General features: G+C 33.3%; 1 protein-coding gene across 1 annotated transcript in view; it reads left to right on the forward strand.

Annotated features, from left to right (window-relative positions):
• The first annotated feature begins 674 nt into the window (after nucleotides 1-674).
• Nucleotides 675-20412, forward strand: part of NCAM2 (neural cell adhesion molecule 2) — a 422844-nt gene continuing 403106 nt past the window's right edge. Inside the window, exon 1 of the mRNA XM_011988436.1 lies at nucleotides 675-806. The gene's annotated coding sequence lies outside the window, so the exon portion shown is untranslated. The remainder of the gene's footprint in view (nucleotides 807-20412) is intronic.

The raw sequence follows: 20412 nt of genomic DNA on the forward strand, positions 1-20412 counted from the left end.
CTGAGTAAAATATTTTAAAATATTATAGTTCATACAAATATACTTTAAGAAAATACACTATTTCTATTGGTTTTATGACGGCCTTACTTTGTGTTTAGTTTATATCCAGGGTTTTTTTTTGTTTTGTTTTGTTTTTTCATGGATTATAAAGTGTTATAAAGGGAAAATTGTCTTTCTGACATGAATTTTGATCTGATTCTTCTGATCATATGTTTAGGTCTTCTGCAGTGATACTTAAATAATCTATAGGAACTGAAATTACTTGGATGTATTAGGCAGCATTTTCCAGAGAAACAGAACCAAAATATACTCAATAGAATATGTGTGTGTGCGCGTGTGTGTGTGTGTGTATATGTGATTATGTAAAATACTTATAGGATATATATGTGATTATATAAAATATTTGTGTGTGTGTGTGTGTATTTCCTTCCCTCAGCACCATTTAATGTATTAACAGCTTTAGAAAACACTTAAATTCACAGTTTCTTAAGAGCAGTACATTTAATACCTTTTCAAGATTTCAAATGAAAAACACACATTCATGCTACCGGTTTTAAATTTTCCTTGGATAACACCAAAGACGTGGTACTCAAACTGCATAAAACATGAGGAACACGAACTATCATTTTGACACAAAGACAGGTGAAAAAAAATAAAGGCAATGTGGAACTACTCCAGCACCAGTGAACTTCCTGAAATCTCCCACTGTGTCCCACTCCGGTGCTCATACCACTGCGTTCTACTCCAGCACATGGAGCCCTCTGCCTCCGCAGTTCCTAGTCCATACACGTCATTTCAACAAAAATGTAAATATTTAGAGATGTGTCACTGAATGAGAATTATTACAACATACTTAAAAAAAAAATTATTTGTTGAATGTTGAAAGAAGGGGCTAGAATCAGTTAAAATTTTGAGTAGAAGTAAAACTGTGGAGTGACTTTTCATTTTATTATTTATTTATTTATTTATTTATTTTTTTGAGACGGAGTCTCTATCGCCCAGGCTGGAGTGCAGTGGCGCGATCTCAGCTCACTGCAAGCTCCGCCTCCTGGGTTCACGCCATTCTCCTGCCTCAGCCTCCCGAGTAGCTGGGACTACAGGCGCTCACCACCACGCCCGGCTAATTTTTTGTATTTTTAATGGAGACCGGGTTTCACTGTGTTAGCCAGGATGATTTCAATCTCCTGACCTCGTGATCCTCCAGCCTCAGCCTCCCAAAGTGCTGGAATTACAGGCGTGAGCCACCGCGCCTGGCTATTTTTTTTACTGTTTGAGATAGGGTCTAGCTCTGTCCCCCAGGCTGGAGTGCAGTGGTATGCTCATGACTCACTGCAGCCTCAAATTCCTGAACTCTAATATATATACATTTATATATAATATATATTTGTATACACACATACACGTGTGCACACACAGGTATTTTATATAATCACATATATATCCTATTGATATATATTTATATGTAATATATATTACATCCCAAGAAATAGAATCAATATATTATCATCAGAATCTATCAATACTATATATAAAATATGTTTTGATATGTGTGCGCATATGTGCTAGTGTGTATATATATAAATTTATTAAACATATGTATCTGTTGATATGTTCATAAAATACCCTATTTATATAGAATATTTAAATTGGGATGATTTTTCATTCTCTATATAATATATAGGATAATAGGATGAACAACATATAGGATATATATATAAGATGAAAAGTCAGTGCTGTGATTCCAGTCTGAATCTGAAGACCTGAGAACCAGAAGCACTGAGGGCAGGTTAAGATGGATGTTCTAGCTCAAGCATTCAGGCAGAGAGAGTGCCAATCCTGCCTTCCTCCCGTTTTCTCATATTCAGGCTCTCAATGTATCCTATGCTGCTCAGCCACGTTGGGAAGGGCCATGTGCTTTATTTGCTCAGTACACCAATTGAAATGCTAATCTTTTTAAAGAAACAACTGTATAAACATACTCAGAAATTATGTTTGATCAGATATCTGGGCAGCCTGTGTCCAGTCAAGTTAACACATGAAATTAATCACCACAGAGGGTCTGTGCTTAATTATTATAACCTCATAAGTGAAGGCTTTCTCTAACTTTAGTATTGTGGAGCAAGCAGGGATGTACATCATGCCTAAGCAAAAATGCAGATAACAGATCATTTCTACTGGAAGATACTTCATGGGTAGGGGCACCTCTCTTTGACCACTTTGTCATCAGACAGCCTCTCTGGAAGAATTTGTTTCTCCTTGTAGGGAGAAGAAGGTACTGTTAAAGTGGGGATTTAAAAATAAGCCTAAAATGTGCAAATATACAATATTTAACACCAAAAACCTTAAGAGTAGACATCTTCATTTTTAGTTTTCCTTTAGAATCATTAAAAGTAGAGAAGAATCCTGGGCGTGAAGCTTTTTCTGAGAGAAGCGTTTTTAGGAACTGCAGGAAGAAGTATTCATTAGTACTTAAGTTGTCATAGTTATTAATAGTTCTGAGAATTTCCCTTAGATTTCTCAGTATATTCGGTGGATGTTCAAACCTTTGCAGAAAAGTTGACCGGAAAGAGAATTAGGAAATTAACAGAATTAGAAGATAATTATAATCTGGGAATTATTCTTACAGTAGAAATGAAGTGTCAGTCTAAAGCTATGTATCTCATACCATATTTACTAAAATTATTTATTTTGCTGGTAAAGCATGCGTAAGCCACGTTTGTATTTCCAAAAGGATATCCAGCTCTTTCAGTGACTACTACTAATGTCTCTTTTCAAATATAATGATTATAGGACCTTAGTTCAAATAAAACTAGCGTATATATGTGGTTCTATTTCTGGACTCTAATATGTTCCATGAATCTGTATTTCTATCATTATTCCAGCACTAACTTATCTTGATCTCTGTAAGTTTGTATAAAATCTTGAAATAAGGTGATGCACACTGCCTTTGTTCTTTATTTAAAAACTATTTTGGCTATTTGAGGTCTTCCTTTTCCATAGAAATTTAAAACCTTCTTGGCAATTTCTCAAAAAGGGGATGTCTGCAGTTCATTTTTGGGGAATTATATTGAATCTATAGGTCAATGTGGAGATAATTCATATATTAGTAATATAGATTTTTCCAATCCAAGGTCATGGAGTATTTCTCAATTTATTTAGCTCTCTTGACTTCAGGAACTTTTTCTACTTTTTGATTTTTTATTTTACTTCAAGTTCCGGGATACGTGTGCAGAATGTACAGGTTTGTTACATAGGTATACATGTTTCATGGTGATGTGCTGCACATATCAACCCGTCATCTAGGTTTTAAGCCCTGCATGCATTAGGTATTTGTCCTAATGCTGTCCCTCCCCTTGCCCCCCACCGCCCGACAAGCCCTGATGTGTGTTGTTTCCCTCTCTGTGTCCGTGTGTTCTCATTGTTCAGCTCCCACTTTTGAGTGAGCACATGTGGTGTTTGATTTTGTTTCTGTGTTAGTTTGCTGAGAATGATGGCTTCCAGCTTCATCCATGTCTCTACAAAGGACATGATCTCGTTATTTTTTGTGGCTGCATAGTATTATATGATGTATATGTGCCACATTTTCTTAATCCAGTCTATCATTGATGGGCAGTTGGGTTGATTCCAAGTCTTCACTATTGTAAATAATGCTGCAATAAACATACATGTGCATGTTTCTTTATAGTAGAATGATTTATAATCCTTTGGGTATATACTCAGTAATGGGATTGCTGGATCAAATCGTGTTTCTGGTTATAGATCCTTTAGGAATTGCCACACTATCTTCCACAATGGTTGAACTAATTTATACTTCCCACCAACAGGGTAAAAGCGCTCCTATTTCATCACAGCCTTCTACTTTTAAATGTTCAGGTTCCTTATAAGTTATGTGAAATTTCTTTCTAAGTATTTTGTGTTTTTATTACTGTAAATGGTATTATTTTTATGGCAAAGGTATTTTTCTTTGTGGATATAGAAATACAATTAATTATTGCATATTGAGCAGTACCTTGCTCAAAAATATATTTACTTATTCTTACAGATTTTTAAAATGTAATTTCTGTGAGTTGCTTACAAATTATCTGTGAATTAGTTTTACTTCCTGACAAGATTTATACCTTTTTCTTTGTTTTCTTGCCTACTCTACTGCCTAGGGATTCCAGAAAAATTATGAATAGAGGTGGTGAGAGCAGATATCCTTGTCTTGTTCCTGATTTCAGGGAGAAAATATGGAAATTTTCACTGTCAAATATGAGGTTAAATGTAGATTTTTAAAAGAGATTCTTGATCAGATTGAGGACATGTTCTTATATTCCTAGTTTGATGAGATATTTTATTATTAATTGATACTGAATTTTGTCAGATTTTGGAGGCATCTATCTTTATGATTATATGATTTTATCTTTTGTTTTATATATGTGGTGACGTCCATTGTTTTATTTCCATTCTTGGGATAAATCCAGCTTCATCATGGTATTGTCTATGTTATATACTGTTAGATTCATTTTTCTTATATTTTCTTTTGGATTTCTGTGTCTATGTTAGTGATGGTATTATTGTTTTCTGGTATTATATTTTTCTGCATTTGGCATAAAGATAATAGTATTTTTATAAAATTAATTGGAAAGTGCTCACTGTTGATTTTATGAAAAAGTTTATAGACGCTGGATGTTATTTTTTCTTAAATGGTTGACAAAATTTATGGGCTATGTCATCTTGGTCAACTTTTTTTGTGGGAAGATTTTTAATATAGATATATTTTTAATAGTGGTATATTTGATTGATACTATTCTTGTGTCAGTTTTAGTGGGTTTTGTCTTTCAAGGAAGTTAGGATGATTAAATTTATAGTTTTATTTTCCAATGTAATTTAAATCAATTAAAAAACACTTCTGTATCTGGCAATTTAGATATATTTTTATTGGTGATTCCTTATGTTTAGATAATATAATCTGGAGGATTTAGTCGTATTATATACTTATTTAGACTATTTATGTTCCAGAATATTAAGTATCTTAGATAATATTTAATGTATTTAAAAAGACTATTCAGGAATTGTTGGTTGTTGTGTATTATCAATGTTTATTAGGTAAATTTTGCTAATAGACTCATTCACATCTTCTAAATTCTGATCTAGTTTAGTCTACCTGTTTTACTTTCTCAGAGTGGAATGGTATAGCCTCTACCTATAATTGTTGATTGATTCCTTTTACTACTGTCAGGATTTCCTTTCAGTTCTTCAGGTATTTGGAAGCGCTGGTAGTGGCATACACATACAGGATTTTTATGTCTTTCTTGTGAAATGATTCTTATTATTTTGAAATGATCCCCATTATATCTAATCATGTCGTAATGAACTTGGGCTCTGATACTAATAGAGACTTCCCAGCCATCATATGATTGGTGTTTGCATGATGTGCTTTTCCATGCTTATGTTTTTAAATCTGTTTCCAATCTTTTCCAGTTTGCATTATTTCTGATGCACTGTCACCATTGTTCTTGTTTGTTCTTTGGTGCATTAAGTGACTTTTTTTCTCTAGCTGCTCTCAATATTTTTATTATTGATTTTTAGAAATATTATTATGATACACCTCATTATAATTTCTTTATGTTTATCCTAATTAGAGATTATTAAGTTTTTTGAATTTGTGGGTTTGTATTGCTTCATAAAATGTGGACATTTTCCACTGTCTGTTTCTTCAGTCATTTTGTGCCCTCTCTTTTGGAACTCTGACTCCATGTATGTTGGACTGGCTGATGTTTTATCACAGTCAGTGACTGATGCTTTGCTCATTTATGTTTTTTTTCTCCATGTTTCAGTTTGGATAATTTTAATTGTAATGTCCTAAAGTTTACTATTTTTCTTCTGTTAAGCACAGTCAGTGAGCATTTAATTTAGATTTTGTACTTACAGCTTTAAAGTTCCATTTTATTTTATTTTTTCAGTGGTTTCCATTTCCCTTTATCCTGATTTATGTTTTCCTTCAAATCCTTGAATATGTATGCTAATTTCATTTTATTTTTCATTGATACATATTTCTGTGGATATATTTTCTCCTGCCTGTGGGTCACATTTCCATGAATTTTCAGTAGTCTATTGTTTTTTTGTTATATGTTGGTCATCGTGATTATCATATTGTTGAGTTCCTAGATGTTGGTATTTTCCTTTAAAGCAGGTTGTATTTCTTTGTGGCAACAATTGAAACATTTCAGGGTTAAGGTGATCTGCTTAAGCCCTGTTTTAAAGTATTTTAGGCTAGACTTTGTGGAGCCAGTACTCTAGAAGTAGCTTAGTTTTGCTTCAATGTTTTGGCCTTTTTGGGATCTATACTGAATATTCCAGTTACCCAACAAATCACTCTACTCTGCCTTAATGGAACTTGCACATCTCTCAGCAACCTGAGTTCTGGTAGCGTTCGAGTTTACCAGTCTCCAGTAGTTGTTCTTTGCCTCTGTAAGATTAGCTTAGTATTCAACTACAGACTCAGTGGGACGCTTATGCTGATTTCTGCAGCTCCTTCTATGTAGCCTCCTGTTCTATAATAATCTGACCTAAACTTTCGCCATCTGAACTCCTGTAAAGTTGCCTATGTATCTTCACAGCACGTAGAAACCACTGTGCCCTGCTCCCTCTCAGTATTGTGTCTAGTAAATGTCTCCAGGAAGAAAGTTGGGGTGATCTAGTTTTTCCCTCTTCTCTCAGGGATTAATATTATCTACTGCCTGTTTACCAGATGTGACAGTATTTATTTTTTAATTCTGTTTTTTAGTTGTTTAGATGAGAGGGATTGTCTGGAGTCAACTATACCATCATGGCCAGCAATGGAAAGTTCACTTTTTTTTTTTTTGGTAATAACGTATTAGTAATTGGGCACGTTTACAAAGCCCTTTCCTTTACATCTGGAAGACAATTCCATTATCATTTTGTTTGACTCTTTCAGATCTTAGTTTAAATGTCATTTTTTTTTTCATGAAGCTCACTGGAATCTGCATGTCCAGATGTCTTCTTTATATGCTGTCAGTACTCTGTGCTTTCTCCATGACTGAACTTACAGTACTATGCGGTGTTTATTTGCCCTTTGCCTTATATATATGCATAACTGAATTACACACAATATAAATATATAGAAAAGTATAATATAATAGAAAAGTATGAAATATTGAGTGCCATAAATATGCATATTTAAATTAAAGTTTGGAGGAGAGAGAAATCCATTTTAAGTAGTGGGAAAGAAAATATCATGACTTTTATAAGACATGGTGAATGGGAGAATTTTGGAATGGGAGGGAGCCACATGATAGTCATGGTCGGGGGGACAATGTGAAAAATGGAACCAAAATTTGCAATTTTGAAAACATAGAAGTGAATGTTTGAATATAACTTGGGTCAAAATGTGAAGAATATTGAATGATGGAGCGATGATGGAAAATTACATTCAGTCTGTTAAGGGGTTTTGCAGTAAGAGACTGATGAGTTTAGATCATTCTGAAAGCATTTTAAAGGCAGAGGAGGCAGACTTAATTGGGCAGCTTTTAAAGTAGCTAGGTCAAAGTATGATAACCGAATAGAGTGTGGGAGAGAGAGAAAGGGCATGTTCAAAGTGTATTCTTAATTTTTGTTTTTCTTAGTTAAATATATGGTAAGTTTATAAATGAGATAGAGCATATGTGATAAGTGAAAAAATGTTTTAGGGAAGAGGTCATATTATTTTTAGCATGTAAATATGGAGATGCCTGCTGCTTGTTCATGTGTATTGTCTGTTTGGCACTTAAATTATGTGTTTCCATGATGTATAGGGGCTAGAATAACAAGTTAAATAACATTATAAAGAAATAATCAGCCAAATCCTTATGGGGGATTACATAAATAAAATGGCTTATTTTGTCTAGCATATCAATTATGTGAGGAAAGAAACATTATTATTGAATAAAAAGTTTTATGAACTTTGGTAAAGAATGCAGTATGTGAAATTTCTTTAATCATGATATGCACAAACCAACTATAAATATATTTTGTAGGCATTTAGGGAAAAAGAATATGGATGGCATAGTATATGCTATTAAAGAAGGATTTTAACTTAATTAGTTGTGATGATTTTATAATGGTTCCATTAGAAAAGAGTTTTATATTAGTTAAAGATGCATAATGAACTTATAGATAAAACGGTATGGTATCTCATATTTTCTTTAAAATACTGTAGCAAAGAACAATAAAGGAAAGACACAAAACAAAAATGACAATGTTTTGATTATTCTTGAAACATGAGTGTGATAGGTACATGGAAATGCTTTGTGCTACACTTTTCTTCATCCGTGTATGTTTGTCATTTCTGTGACATTAAAAATAGAGTCTGCCCAGAAAACTCGTATATATATATAATATGTATATATTATACATAGCTAAATATTAAATATTAAACATAGGTATATATTATACATAGCTATATATATAGCTAAATATTTGTGTGTATGTTTATGTGCATGTGTAGGATACTTTGAGTTACAAATTGTGTTAAATACCATTAGAATAGAATATAGAATTAGAAGGTCAAAAACAGACATCTTGGAGCTAGCAATAATTGAGGTTGTTGGAAAAATATTAGACATAGAAGAAGCCATACCAACATCTGGAAAAGTAGTAGTGGCAGGGAGTGGGCTTTTACTATGGCAATGAAAATTAAAATTATGAAGAAAGGCAAGATGCAAGATGCAGCATTGTCTTGGTGAAATCCGAAAAGTGGCAACTGTTTCATATTGAGAGCAAAACACAGGGATAAATGCAATATTGCAACCAAGATTTTCTACTTGGCTGAACAGGAAGGATAAATGGTAATGCCATCAACCAAAATAACAGACAGAGAAAGAAGTGTAGCCTTGGAGGAACTATGAGGAATATTGGTCTTATTGTAAGATACTACACTAAAGAAAAGGCACTTCAGAAGATGTTTACCATGTGAGCCCTCACAAAGGCGAGTGGCACCCCATTATCTTTCTGTGCACTCTTAAATTTTGAGTCTGTTTAATTCCACTATTGAAATATTTTGGTTTAAATATGTTTAAGAATTCTATTCATGTAAATTTTCTCATTTTAATAGCAGCTCATTACAATGTTAAAATTATTTATCTATGTGTCAAAGTCTTGTGGGTATTCCATTCTTTCTTTTTCCTTTTATTTAAACTTAATACATGCCAATCTGGTTTTGTGTTAGTTACTCATGATTATTCATCACATCACTATGACTGGCATAGTGTGTGTTACTCTTTTTATATAAAATATTCAACTCTTGGTTAAATAAATGGTGTATTAATGTTATAATGTAATCGCGGAGTTAGCATTGACTTTAATATATGATATGAGCTCCTTTTTCATATATCTTTAAATTGATAATTTAATAGAAACTATGGTAATATACAGCATATACACAACAGTTTCAGATCATTTAAACATAATTTGTGTAATTGCAGCACAATTTAGTTTGATTATATTTTTACAAATTAAATGAGATACTGACTCTATTCTTATACAGCCACGGGAACGTGTTTGTCAAAATAAGATTTTTAAAAAATATTTTCATTGCCTGTGAAGATGCATAAAATACTAGCGAATACTTCGGGAAAAAATCCTTAGAGTAGTCTAAAACCAGTTAATCCATAATTAATTTAATTTGTCCTGTGGAACCACTATCATACCCCTTCAGTTTCATCTATATGGAAAGTTCTTCTTACTTTAGTTAAGTCTTCACTGGTGAGTTTTTAATAGTCATACTCTCTGCTTCCTGCCCGTGACTCAGTATCTGGAAAAGATTCAGAGATAACCCCAATTCATATCCAATCTCCACCAGTTCTCTAAGGCACTCATATACAAAAATGTCAAAAAAAAAAAAAAAAAAAAGAAGACTTGCTACTGTAGCATGCTTGTTCTGTAGTATTTCTGTTTCATTATAAAGAATAACGCATTTTTTTTTTCTGTTTAGCAACAGAAACAAACAAAAATAAGGTAAATTCCGCATTATTCATCTTTGAATTCCAAAGGAGTAAATTTATTTTGGACACATTCAAACACTGTTGATTAGACAGTAATATATTCAAGAAAACAACAATATTTTGCCATCAAATCATTCATAATAAATGTTTGCCCTACATATTTAGTCTGGATATGCAGAGTATATAGGACAATACAAATATAGTATACCTAGTCAGAAAAAAATAATTGCTTGATAATCCTATGAAAGTTTTGTTATTCTTTTGTTTGCATGCATATAGTAAACAGCAAAAATTTTACTATGGAAGTCAAGTGTAAATAGATAGGTTATAGATAGATAGATAGATAGATAGATGTATATATGGCTTTAATTATATATATCATATTCCCAGTATGGTATTATTTGATGATATTTTCTAGAAACCATAGAGAAAATGAGTTGAGAGTAACTTAACTTCATAAGGTAATTTATTCCAGAAAACAGAATCATAATTATATACAGAGCTATGAATATAAACCTAAACATAAAGTTACAATTGCACGTGTAATGTGTCTCACAACAAAGACAATGTAGAAAATATGATCCAGGCTTGACTAAAAAGATGGCATGTGTTTTAGTAAAGGCTTAATATCTTCTTATTTATTAACTTTCACCTCTCTTTTCTCCCACACTGAGCTAATAGCTCTTCTTTGTACAAAATCCAAATTATTATTGGTAAAAATTTCCAGTTTCTGCACCCACAGGTTTTCAATTCATTGCAGAGCAGCAGCTGTATTCCTACAGATTTTTCTTTTTTCACTCTTTTCTGATAGACTCTGTAAGATGCCTGCCACGTGTTCCTTATCCCCAAGGGTGACTTCACTATTTGTCTGTGGACTCATGGCTGTATCTTTCACTCAACTGATGTGTTACTCATTGTTGGGTTAATAGAAAGGAATTATATATTTCCCTAAATTTTGGCAGGAAGTGCAATTCACTACTTGAACCTGAGCTAAAATAAACTTCCACATTTGATATAAAAATGAATACTTTGCTGTGTTCTAGGCAATACCTTTGAACATTTTTCCTTGGCTGCTGTGCGTGAGGTTATAGTCTTAACTCTTTTTGGCACACAATATTATAGATTACAGTAGCTCTATGCATTAATGAAAATTCAGCTTTTGTATTTTTACAGATTATTTTGGAAGCAGATTAGTTGGTAGTTTTGAAGATGCTATGTAAGGTTATGATCAAAAAGCAATTACATATATAAAATTTTAGAAAGTAATCCTATATCATCATCTTTGTACACTGCTGAATAAATGAAGGAGAGGAATTAATTTAATTACATTTTATAATGTGTTCCCTCTTATAAAATCTCCAAAGTGAGATTTTCCTTTATATGGAATCATCTGCATTTAAAAAAAAAAAAAAACTTCATAAAACATGCAAAGAGCAGCTGCCTATATTTGCAGCTGCAAGACAGAAATTTTTACTACACAGTTTCTACTTGTAGCAGGACAGGTGAAGTTTAAAAGGACTCATTCTAGGCAAAATGGTTAAGTCTTTGGAAAGCTTTGTTGTTATTGTTCTTGTTTTATTTCTAGCCCAGTCAAGCATCCTTTTTGGAAAGTTCTTTCTCCAGTTTCAGAAATGTAGAACCTAGATATGCTTCTCGTTGCTCCTAATATAAAAGATGCTTGTATTTAATATCAGGGAACCATTTAGGTGAAAGGTTCTAGACTCTGAAGTCAGCCTGGGCCTGAACCTCACTTCTGAAACTTATTAGCCATGTAATCTTCGGAAATTTAAATGTTTCTCCCTATGTTTGCTTATTCTGAAATAGTTACTGAACTGTAGAAGGCGTATGTATAGAATACTGGCAAAACTACCCTTTTAAGAATTAAATAAAATAATTTTTAAAAGACAGACTATGGAATATAGTGTGTACTGAATGTAATCTAGATTTTCCTCTCTTCTATGTTAATCTGATTAATTATATTTTAAAATAGCACATTCACACTGTTTTACTTGAATACAGCTATATGTGTGTATACATGGACCACATATACAAATATGGTCTCGTAAGATGATAATGGGGCTGGGCATGGTGGCTCACGCCTGTAATCCCAGCACTTTGGGAGACCAAGGTGGGCAGATCATGAGGTCAAGTAATCGAGACCATCCTGGCCAGCATGGTGAAATCCAGTCTCTAGTAAAAATACAGAAATTAGCTGGGTGTTGTGGCGCGCGCCTTTAGTCCCAGCAACTTGGGAGGCAGGAGAATCGCTTGAACCCAAGCGGTGGAGGTTGCAGTAGGCCGAGATCACGCCACTGCATCCAGCTTGGTGACAGAGCAAGACACCATCCCCCTTCCCCCTGCCCCCCAAAAAGAAAAAAGATTATAATGGTTCTGAAATATTTGTATCACTTAGTGACAAAGTAGCTGTTGTAACACCTTAGCACATCGCATTACTCACCCATTTGTGATGACACTGATGTAAACAAACCTACTGGGCTGCCAGTCATATAAAAATATAGCACATATGTCTATATATAGTACATAGTCTTTGATGATGATAATAAATGACTATTTCTGGCTTATCTAGTTATTACTCTGTACTTTTTACAGTTATTTTTGAGTGTATTCTTTCTATTTATAAAAGAGAAAACTTAAGTATTAAAGAGCCTCAGACAAGTTCATCAGGAGGTATTCCAAAAGCAGAGCTTGTTATCATAGGAGAGGAGAGATCCATGATGTTGTTGCCCCTGACGACCCTTCAGTGGGATAAGATGTGGAGGCGGAAGACAGTGATATCGATGATCCTGACTCTCAGTAGGCCTATGCTAACGGCTAATGTGTGTTTGTGTCTTAGTTTTTAAGAAAACATCTTAAAAAGTATAAAAGATAAAATAAAAAATTGAAAGTAAAAAAAATTTATAAGGATGTAAAGAAAAAATATCTTCGCATAACTGTACAATGTGTGTTTTAAGCTATGATTACAAAAAGAGTCAAATTTAAACAATGAAAACGTTATAGAGTAATAAATTACAGTATTATTATTTAAGAAAAAAAATTTTAATAAATTTAGTGTAGTCTAAGTTAACCATGTTTATAAAGTCTGCAGTAATATACAGTCACGTCCTAGACAATCTCATTCACTCAAAACTCACTCACTGACTCACTCTGAATGAGGTCATGTCCTGCAAGCTCTGTTTATGGTAATTGGTCTTTTCTCTGTCATTAAGCAACACATGATACTCTCTCTCTCCCTCTCTCTCTCTGTATATGTATGATGCATGTACGTATGTATACTGTGTGCATGTATTGTGTATGTGTATGGTATTCTGTTTGATTTTTGTGGTTTAAACATTTATAATGTAAAAAAATGAGTATACATAGACATGTATATGTGAATTATGTTGAACTCCAACATTGGTCTGGGTGAGAGATACATACTGGGGAAGGAAGAACCCCTAAAGTATAGAAATTTGTTATTGCCTGAGATATGGAAGACCTGAGAAAAGTAAGTTTATGCTTATCATGAATTCAAATATTTCGTGCCTTGGTAGATCTCAGACTCCTGAAGTTTTGATTTAGCATTTCTCATTAACAAGTCTTTTAAATATATGTACCGTGTAAATTTTCTGGCAGACTCGATTGTTTTATATTTTATTTAATTTTTGCAATATAAATATTTTCATCATGTGGACATCATATGGACAAAAAGACAAAAAGATAATGAATGAATATTTGAAATAAGCATAAACAGTAGCTTACTTAGTAATGTCACTGATCGGTATACTTCTATAATATATAATGATCTATATACTTCTTTAACATAAATATATTATTGTAGCATAAAATATTTGTTTTCAATACATTGCCATTGCAGGCAAGAATTTTACCAATTGGATTTCTAGTGAGTATTTGTGTTGTATTACAGCAAAATATGAGAATGGCTATTTTGTTAAAGATTAATATTTATTTCTTACAAAATATCCTGAAGTCTTACAACATTTTCTAAAATCTTTATATTTAATTTGAAAAAGGTTAAAATTAATTTAACAAAATTTAAAAGTGAAACAACTTAGGGACTATACTGCAACCTTATATCAGTAAAATTGGATGAATCTCATCTGTGAAATCATTTCTCTATTTTTTACTGTTTACATTTGGAAACTTAAGTTCTATGCTATAGTGTTGTGTATGCAAGACAATACTGACTATGGGAAAATTTCTAGAACATTGTATAAAATGTGAAGATACAATAACAATATGACTTTATTAAATGGAGTATCTGCATTTCATATACACCATGAAATGTGAAAACAAGGACCCAGTATCATAATTTTGATACACAATGACATTTTGCTTCAATTATTCCGTTTAATTGTTTGTTCTTGACTATATTATATTTGAGTGAGCCCTACAGCACTGACTAATGTTGGAGAGATTTTTGATCCGATCTAAATTATTGAGTTCAAATATTTCAGTATACATAAGATTACTCCATACTGTAACAAAGAAGTCCCTGAAATACTTATTGAGAACTTTGGACTATTAATGTATATTTAGGTTTTGTGTTACTATCTAGCACACCTCTGCTACAAAATGATGGAAGAAATTGTCCTGTGAATTAATATAAACAAGAAAAGTTAGATCCTTGAAAAAATTTATAAAACATGAATATTATTTGACAATAGATAGGAAAAATATCAATAATCTTAAGACAGAATGAAGATTTGGGAAAACAATGATTATAGAGAAAAGCAGATCAAAAATTTTAAGACGTAAAAAAGACTAAGTTAGAAATACAATGTCAGTAAGGCATTTGGTGGATTTTATTTATTTATTTTTCACTTATTTGTTCAATAAATATGAACTGTTTACTATTTGTCAGATTTCAGATTAAACAATTGTGTGGTAGGGTTGTTTTTAATATATTCACACCTAGATTGCCAAAACGATTATTTCAGATGATAGCCCACTGAAGCTGGACTTAACAACAATCTCATAATTGAGAATGGTTGAGAAATACGAGGGAGTGCAGTGCTCTCGTGTGTGTGTGTGTGTGTGTGTGTGTGTGTGTGTGTGTGTGAGAGAGAGATAACCTGTATAGGTTATATATGTGTGTGTTTAAAAATATATATGCAATATTCTGTATCTGTACTGTTAGTGTCATATACATGTGATATATCCGTATATGTATCTATCTATATTAGTGTTACTGGAAGGACCAATATATATGCAAAGTCCATAGAGTAATTAGAAGAGTTAGGGAGCTGACGGTGCACTTAGTACATAATTGATAATTAATGCAGTCAGGCCAGGGGAAGGCTAAATGAGTAGAGATGTTGCAGTAGTGCCAAGTGAGCAATATCTTAGGTCTGTATGACAGATACAAAATTAGTTGCCCCAGTAGTGTTTAATCATATTAGTTTTGTGTTTATAACAAACTTTCAATAAAGTTGGGTTTTACAGTCAGTCTGTTAATAACTGAAGAGTTTCTACCAAGTTCTTCAACTTTGGGTGCACATGAGAATTGTTTTTCTTTAAGATTAACATGTAATTTTATGTTTTTAAAAAACCTACAAACTTACTTTTTGAAATAAATATTTAGGGTATATAATATGAAATTATTGCCCACTCTTCTGTTTCAGCCACAATTGGTGAACTGCAATTTAATTCTGAAACTAACTACCTGAAATTAGTGCAGACTCCACAGGTTAAGGGCACAGTGCTCCATAAGACTGTTTCAGTGCAGACAGCAGCTGCAAATAAAGGACCAAGGCCACGCAAACTTCTGAATAATACAAATTCAGGGGTCCCCATGAGCCTCTCAGATTCAATAATTTGCTAGAATGACTCATATAATTCAAGAAAGTTATTACTCATGTATAATGTAAGATACGATTTAGGAAGACCTTAATGAAGAGACACATAGGGTAAAGTCTCCGAGGGTCCGAATACAGAGCTTTGGTGCCCTCTCCTAGTGGAATCAATATACTCTATTTTCCTGGCATATCGATTTGTTAAACAGCCCAGAAGCTCCTCTAAGCTAGAAGTCCACAATCTTTACTAGGGTTTTATTGCACAGACATGGTTGATTCAACTGTTGGCCACAAGACTGAACTCAGTCTTCAGCTTGCTTTCTTCTCTGGAGGTTGGGCTGGTTCAAAGTTCCAGTTTTCTAATCATATGGTTGGTCTTTCTTGCATGACCAGCCCCCATCCTGAATCTAGGGGCCCACCATGGGTCAGTTCATTTGAACAAAATATCAGATGTGATCCAAGAAGCTCACGAATAACACAGGCACTCCTGTTATTTGGGAAATTCAAGGATTTGGAGTATTCCTCCCAGGAACCAGGGACAATGGCCAAATTATTTATTACACAAAAGCCACCATTTGTGTCATGTTGGAATTCAAGGTCATGTCTATGAGGATAAGAAGTAGGTTGTTGGGTATAGTTTAGATAATTTTGGAATAATTTATTTCACCAGATGTAATAGAATGTAAAATAGTTAAAAATATTTCATTTCATATTTGTTTCTTACTCACTCTCTGCATTGTAGCTTTCAGAAATGCTGAGAATTTTTGACAGAAGGGATTCTATACCAGGATCTTACTGTGTGTGTCACTGAACCATTTGATAATATATTTAGAGATACTTATTACTTTGTTGATATTCCCATATTTAATTCACCTCGGAGTACTTAAAGAAAACTTTATTTTGCCACATCCAGTTACAGAAACAAATTCAGGGAAGGATTTACTTCACACAGATATTTATCTGTAACACACTTGAAGTGTAATTATATTTTCACAAAATAAATTCTAAGATATGATTTCAAAACCACTTTATAGAATGAATGGCAACTCTACCGGCAAGTTAAGAAAAATATTTTTCCTATTAAATACAAAAATAAAATGGGTCATGAGTTTGAAAGATATACATAAAACATAAAGATGAATGTCTGCTGATTCACCAGGTTGTAAATTTTCATGAGCAGTTGTGCTTAAAACTTTGTTTAAATACCAGTTTAGCAAATTACTAGCATAAAATATCACAATTTACATATGACTGTGGGCTGCTAAGAGAATGGAATATATTTGAATCAGCAGAAATTCTGTATGAAAAAGAAAGGTCCTCTCAAGTTCATACAATTTGTCTCCACACATTTAGTGTGAAAGTCCAAAGTGTGCATTACTATATTCCAGTCTTATGTTTGACATATGTTCTTAAATGATTGCAGCCATGGAAAAGAAAAAGAAAGTTCTTAGTAGTGATTGGCATGTATCATGGTTCAGACAAAGACCTGGAAAAAAACCTGTCAGATTACCCAAAACCTTAGGAAGCAAGTAATCTTTATTTCTCAAAGTTGCCAACATCAGCACTGATCCGAAATGTATCCGTTATTGGTGAAGAAACCAGATTGATGTTTTATCTGTCAAAAAATACCATGAACAGTAGTTTAAGTTTGCCACTTAGAAGAAATTTGGCAGTTCCTGTGAGGAGATTAAACTGCCTTTATGAATAGATAAAAAAAAAAAAAAAAGGGAAGTCCCAATTGCTTACTCAGTGCTTGTGCTTAAAATAATGAAGAGTCCAATTAGCATATTCTTTCATCCCCTTTTCTAAATACTAATGTTGAAGCAAAAAGAGATGTTCATGTAATCCTGTATTTCTGTCCTTGGTGTACGGCATTGAATTAATGATGTCAGGAATATAGACTAAGGAAATACAGTCAGCAATTCCACTGAAGAAGCTTACAGTTCACTAAAAATAAAGGTGAATGCATTGCATTCAGTGTTGACAGCCAAAATAGAGGTCAGTGAGTACCTGTAGGAAAGAAGAGGTTGAAGTACTTCAAAGGCAGTTTACTGAAAGAAGGGAGGCTCTAGAGGGATGTAGGAAGGTAGAAGAGAGATGAAAAGCTCCGGTATTATCCAGAGTACAGCTAGTCTGTTTGGTCTTCTTCTCTGCTATGCTAAATATGTTATAATTAATCAGCACTCTTCCCTCTTGAAAACATTTTTGTTTGCTTTATTTATTTATTTATTTTTTGCTGAGGTTATTATTGTTAGATTCAAAACATTGAATTGCCACAGTGTTTTTCTTTGCTATACCTGCGTTGCTTGATATAACATACATGAATTAAGCATTAATGAATTTAGGTCTTTTAAGAGTCGTTTTCTGTACAGTTACCAACATGACACGATAATAATAGTTTCTTGTTTGTTTGTACTTTTGTTTCTGTTTGTTTGCTGAGTGTCAGGAACTGTTCTCAGAATTTACATGTGTTATCTATGTAATCATTATGAAAACTTTAAAGAGAAATCACTATCATCACTGCTATTTTTCAGATAAACAAATTGAAGTGAGAAAAATTTAAGTAAAAACAAAAGTTTCGTATTTAGTAAGGTGGGACTGAAATACAATCCTATTTTTCTGCTCCCAGAGTCTTGTGTTCTAGCTAATAATTAGTACAGTGGGACCAGTGTGGGTTCTGATGGCCCCAGTTTTCTCCTGGCCCAGTCTGTCTGGATTAGACCAACGCGATGGGTGAAAACTAACAATGATTCCTGGAATCGCTGCTAGTGTACTTGGAAGTCTCAACCAATACCCCAGGACCCAGAGAAAAATCTATTTATATTTAGCAAGACTGGACAGCCGCCACCAGGTGGCACTAAATTCAATTAAAACTACATGGCTGCAGTAGCATCCCTGATCATCCTTGGCTGGGCAAATTCAGCCTTATTTTTGTAGTACTGTAACTTACAGAATTGAAATATTTGCACTCCGGTAGTCTTGCTTTGATGGAATTTTCTGTATTTTTATTTGAAGTTAAAAAAATATTGAAAATAGATTATTACAATTTCATGGATGATTACAAATACTTTTTTGGAAAAACTATAGAAGTTTGACCTTTTGAAACAGAATGTTAGATTTGCAAAGAAGTTGGAAAGTCATTAATTTTAAACATAAGGAATGACTGAATTACATTTGCAAGATATTTGCAAAGAAGAATTGATATTGCCTGACCTTTCTAGTGAGTAATATAACCCTTAGAGACTAACTGGGCTACCTTTGGTCAGATGACAGAAGTTAGCAGTTATCAAATTGAGTCAAAATCTGTGTTTTCAACTATTTTGTTTCTCTACAAAGTTCTGATTTTAGAAACATCATAAGACCAAATGAGGCAATTACAAACTAACTTTTCTTCAGATATTTTTTAAAAACCATTATGATTTTTAGTTATGTTTAAGTTAATTTATTGCAACTTCCGTGCTTCTTATTTATTTTTTAATTGATTTACTTATTGAGGAAATGTTAATTGAGTGACTATTCTATGCCTGTGTTAAGGGTCAACTAGTGAATCAAACAGATAAAAACTTTACCAATGTAGAGTTTACTGCCACATGAAGAAAAGACAGTTCACAGATAAATAGAGTGACTGACAATTGTGTTAGTTTTATACATGCAGCATGTAAAGACTTAAGATAACTATAACTACAAAAATGACTGAATTTGTATCATATACCAGGCACTATCTTAAATGCACTGCTGTATTTAATTCTCATAACAGCCTTGTTAGAGTTTTGTTTTACTCCAAAGCAATCCTTGGTTTTGGTAATTCACTAGAAAATCTCAGAGGACTCAGAAAGTCTGTGGTGTTTATGGATACTGTTCATTCAGGGAAAAGATCCAGATCGAAAGGGCAAAGGGAAATGGCAGACGAGGCAAATAGAAGCCAGGCATACATTTCTCGGTGTCCCCTACCAGTATAATGACACCGGCCACACTTAATTTTCCCCTAAATGATGAGTGACAGCACATGCAAAGTGCTGTCCACTAGAGTAGTTCATTTCAGCTTTGGTGTCCAGAAGTTTTATTGGAGTCTCTTACATAAGCATTCAGCACCCTCTAGACTGATTCAGCTACTCACTCCAGCCTCCTTCCAGAGCAAAAACAGATGCTCACATTAAATCACATGGTTTATCCAACTGGTACTCTGACCAAAGGCCTCAGGCATACAAGTACTGGTGGTCAACATAAATATATCAGTGTGGCCCAAGGCCTCAGGCATACATAACCACTCTTACCAGGGAGAATATTCTAAGGAGTACGTTGTCTCCAAAAAGCCAGCCAATTCTTTCTTTGGAATTTGGAGAGTTGGGGTAACTGAGACCTGCTGACTTTTTACTTATTCCACCCATCTGGCACTTGGCATACACTCTCTTACAGTAAAACTATCATATTTTCCTGAGCATTTATATTTATTATGACATTTATATTTTAATCACATTTATATTTCAAAACAGAACAAATCAGTAAAAATTACAGATGTATTTGCCACGCCTTCCCTAATGAATTGACCCTTGTACATATACAGGATATTATTATAGACATAAGTCATTACAATTCATTATTTCTGGGTTATAAGT

The sequence above is a fragment of the Mandrillus leucophaeus genome, unplaced genomic scaffold (assembly GCF_000951045.1).
Source record: "Mandrillus leucophaeus isolate KB7577 unplaced genomic scaffold, Mleu.le_1.0 Scaffold33, whole genome shotgun sequence".
NCBI classification, from domain to species: Eukaryota; Metazoa; Chordata; class Mammalia; order Primates; family Cercopithecidae; genus Mandrillus; species Mandrillus leucophaeus.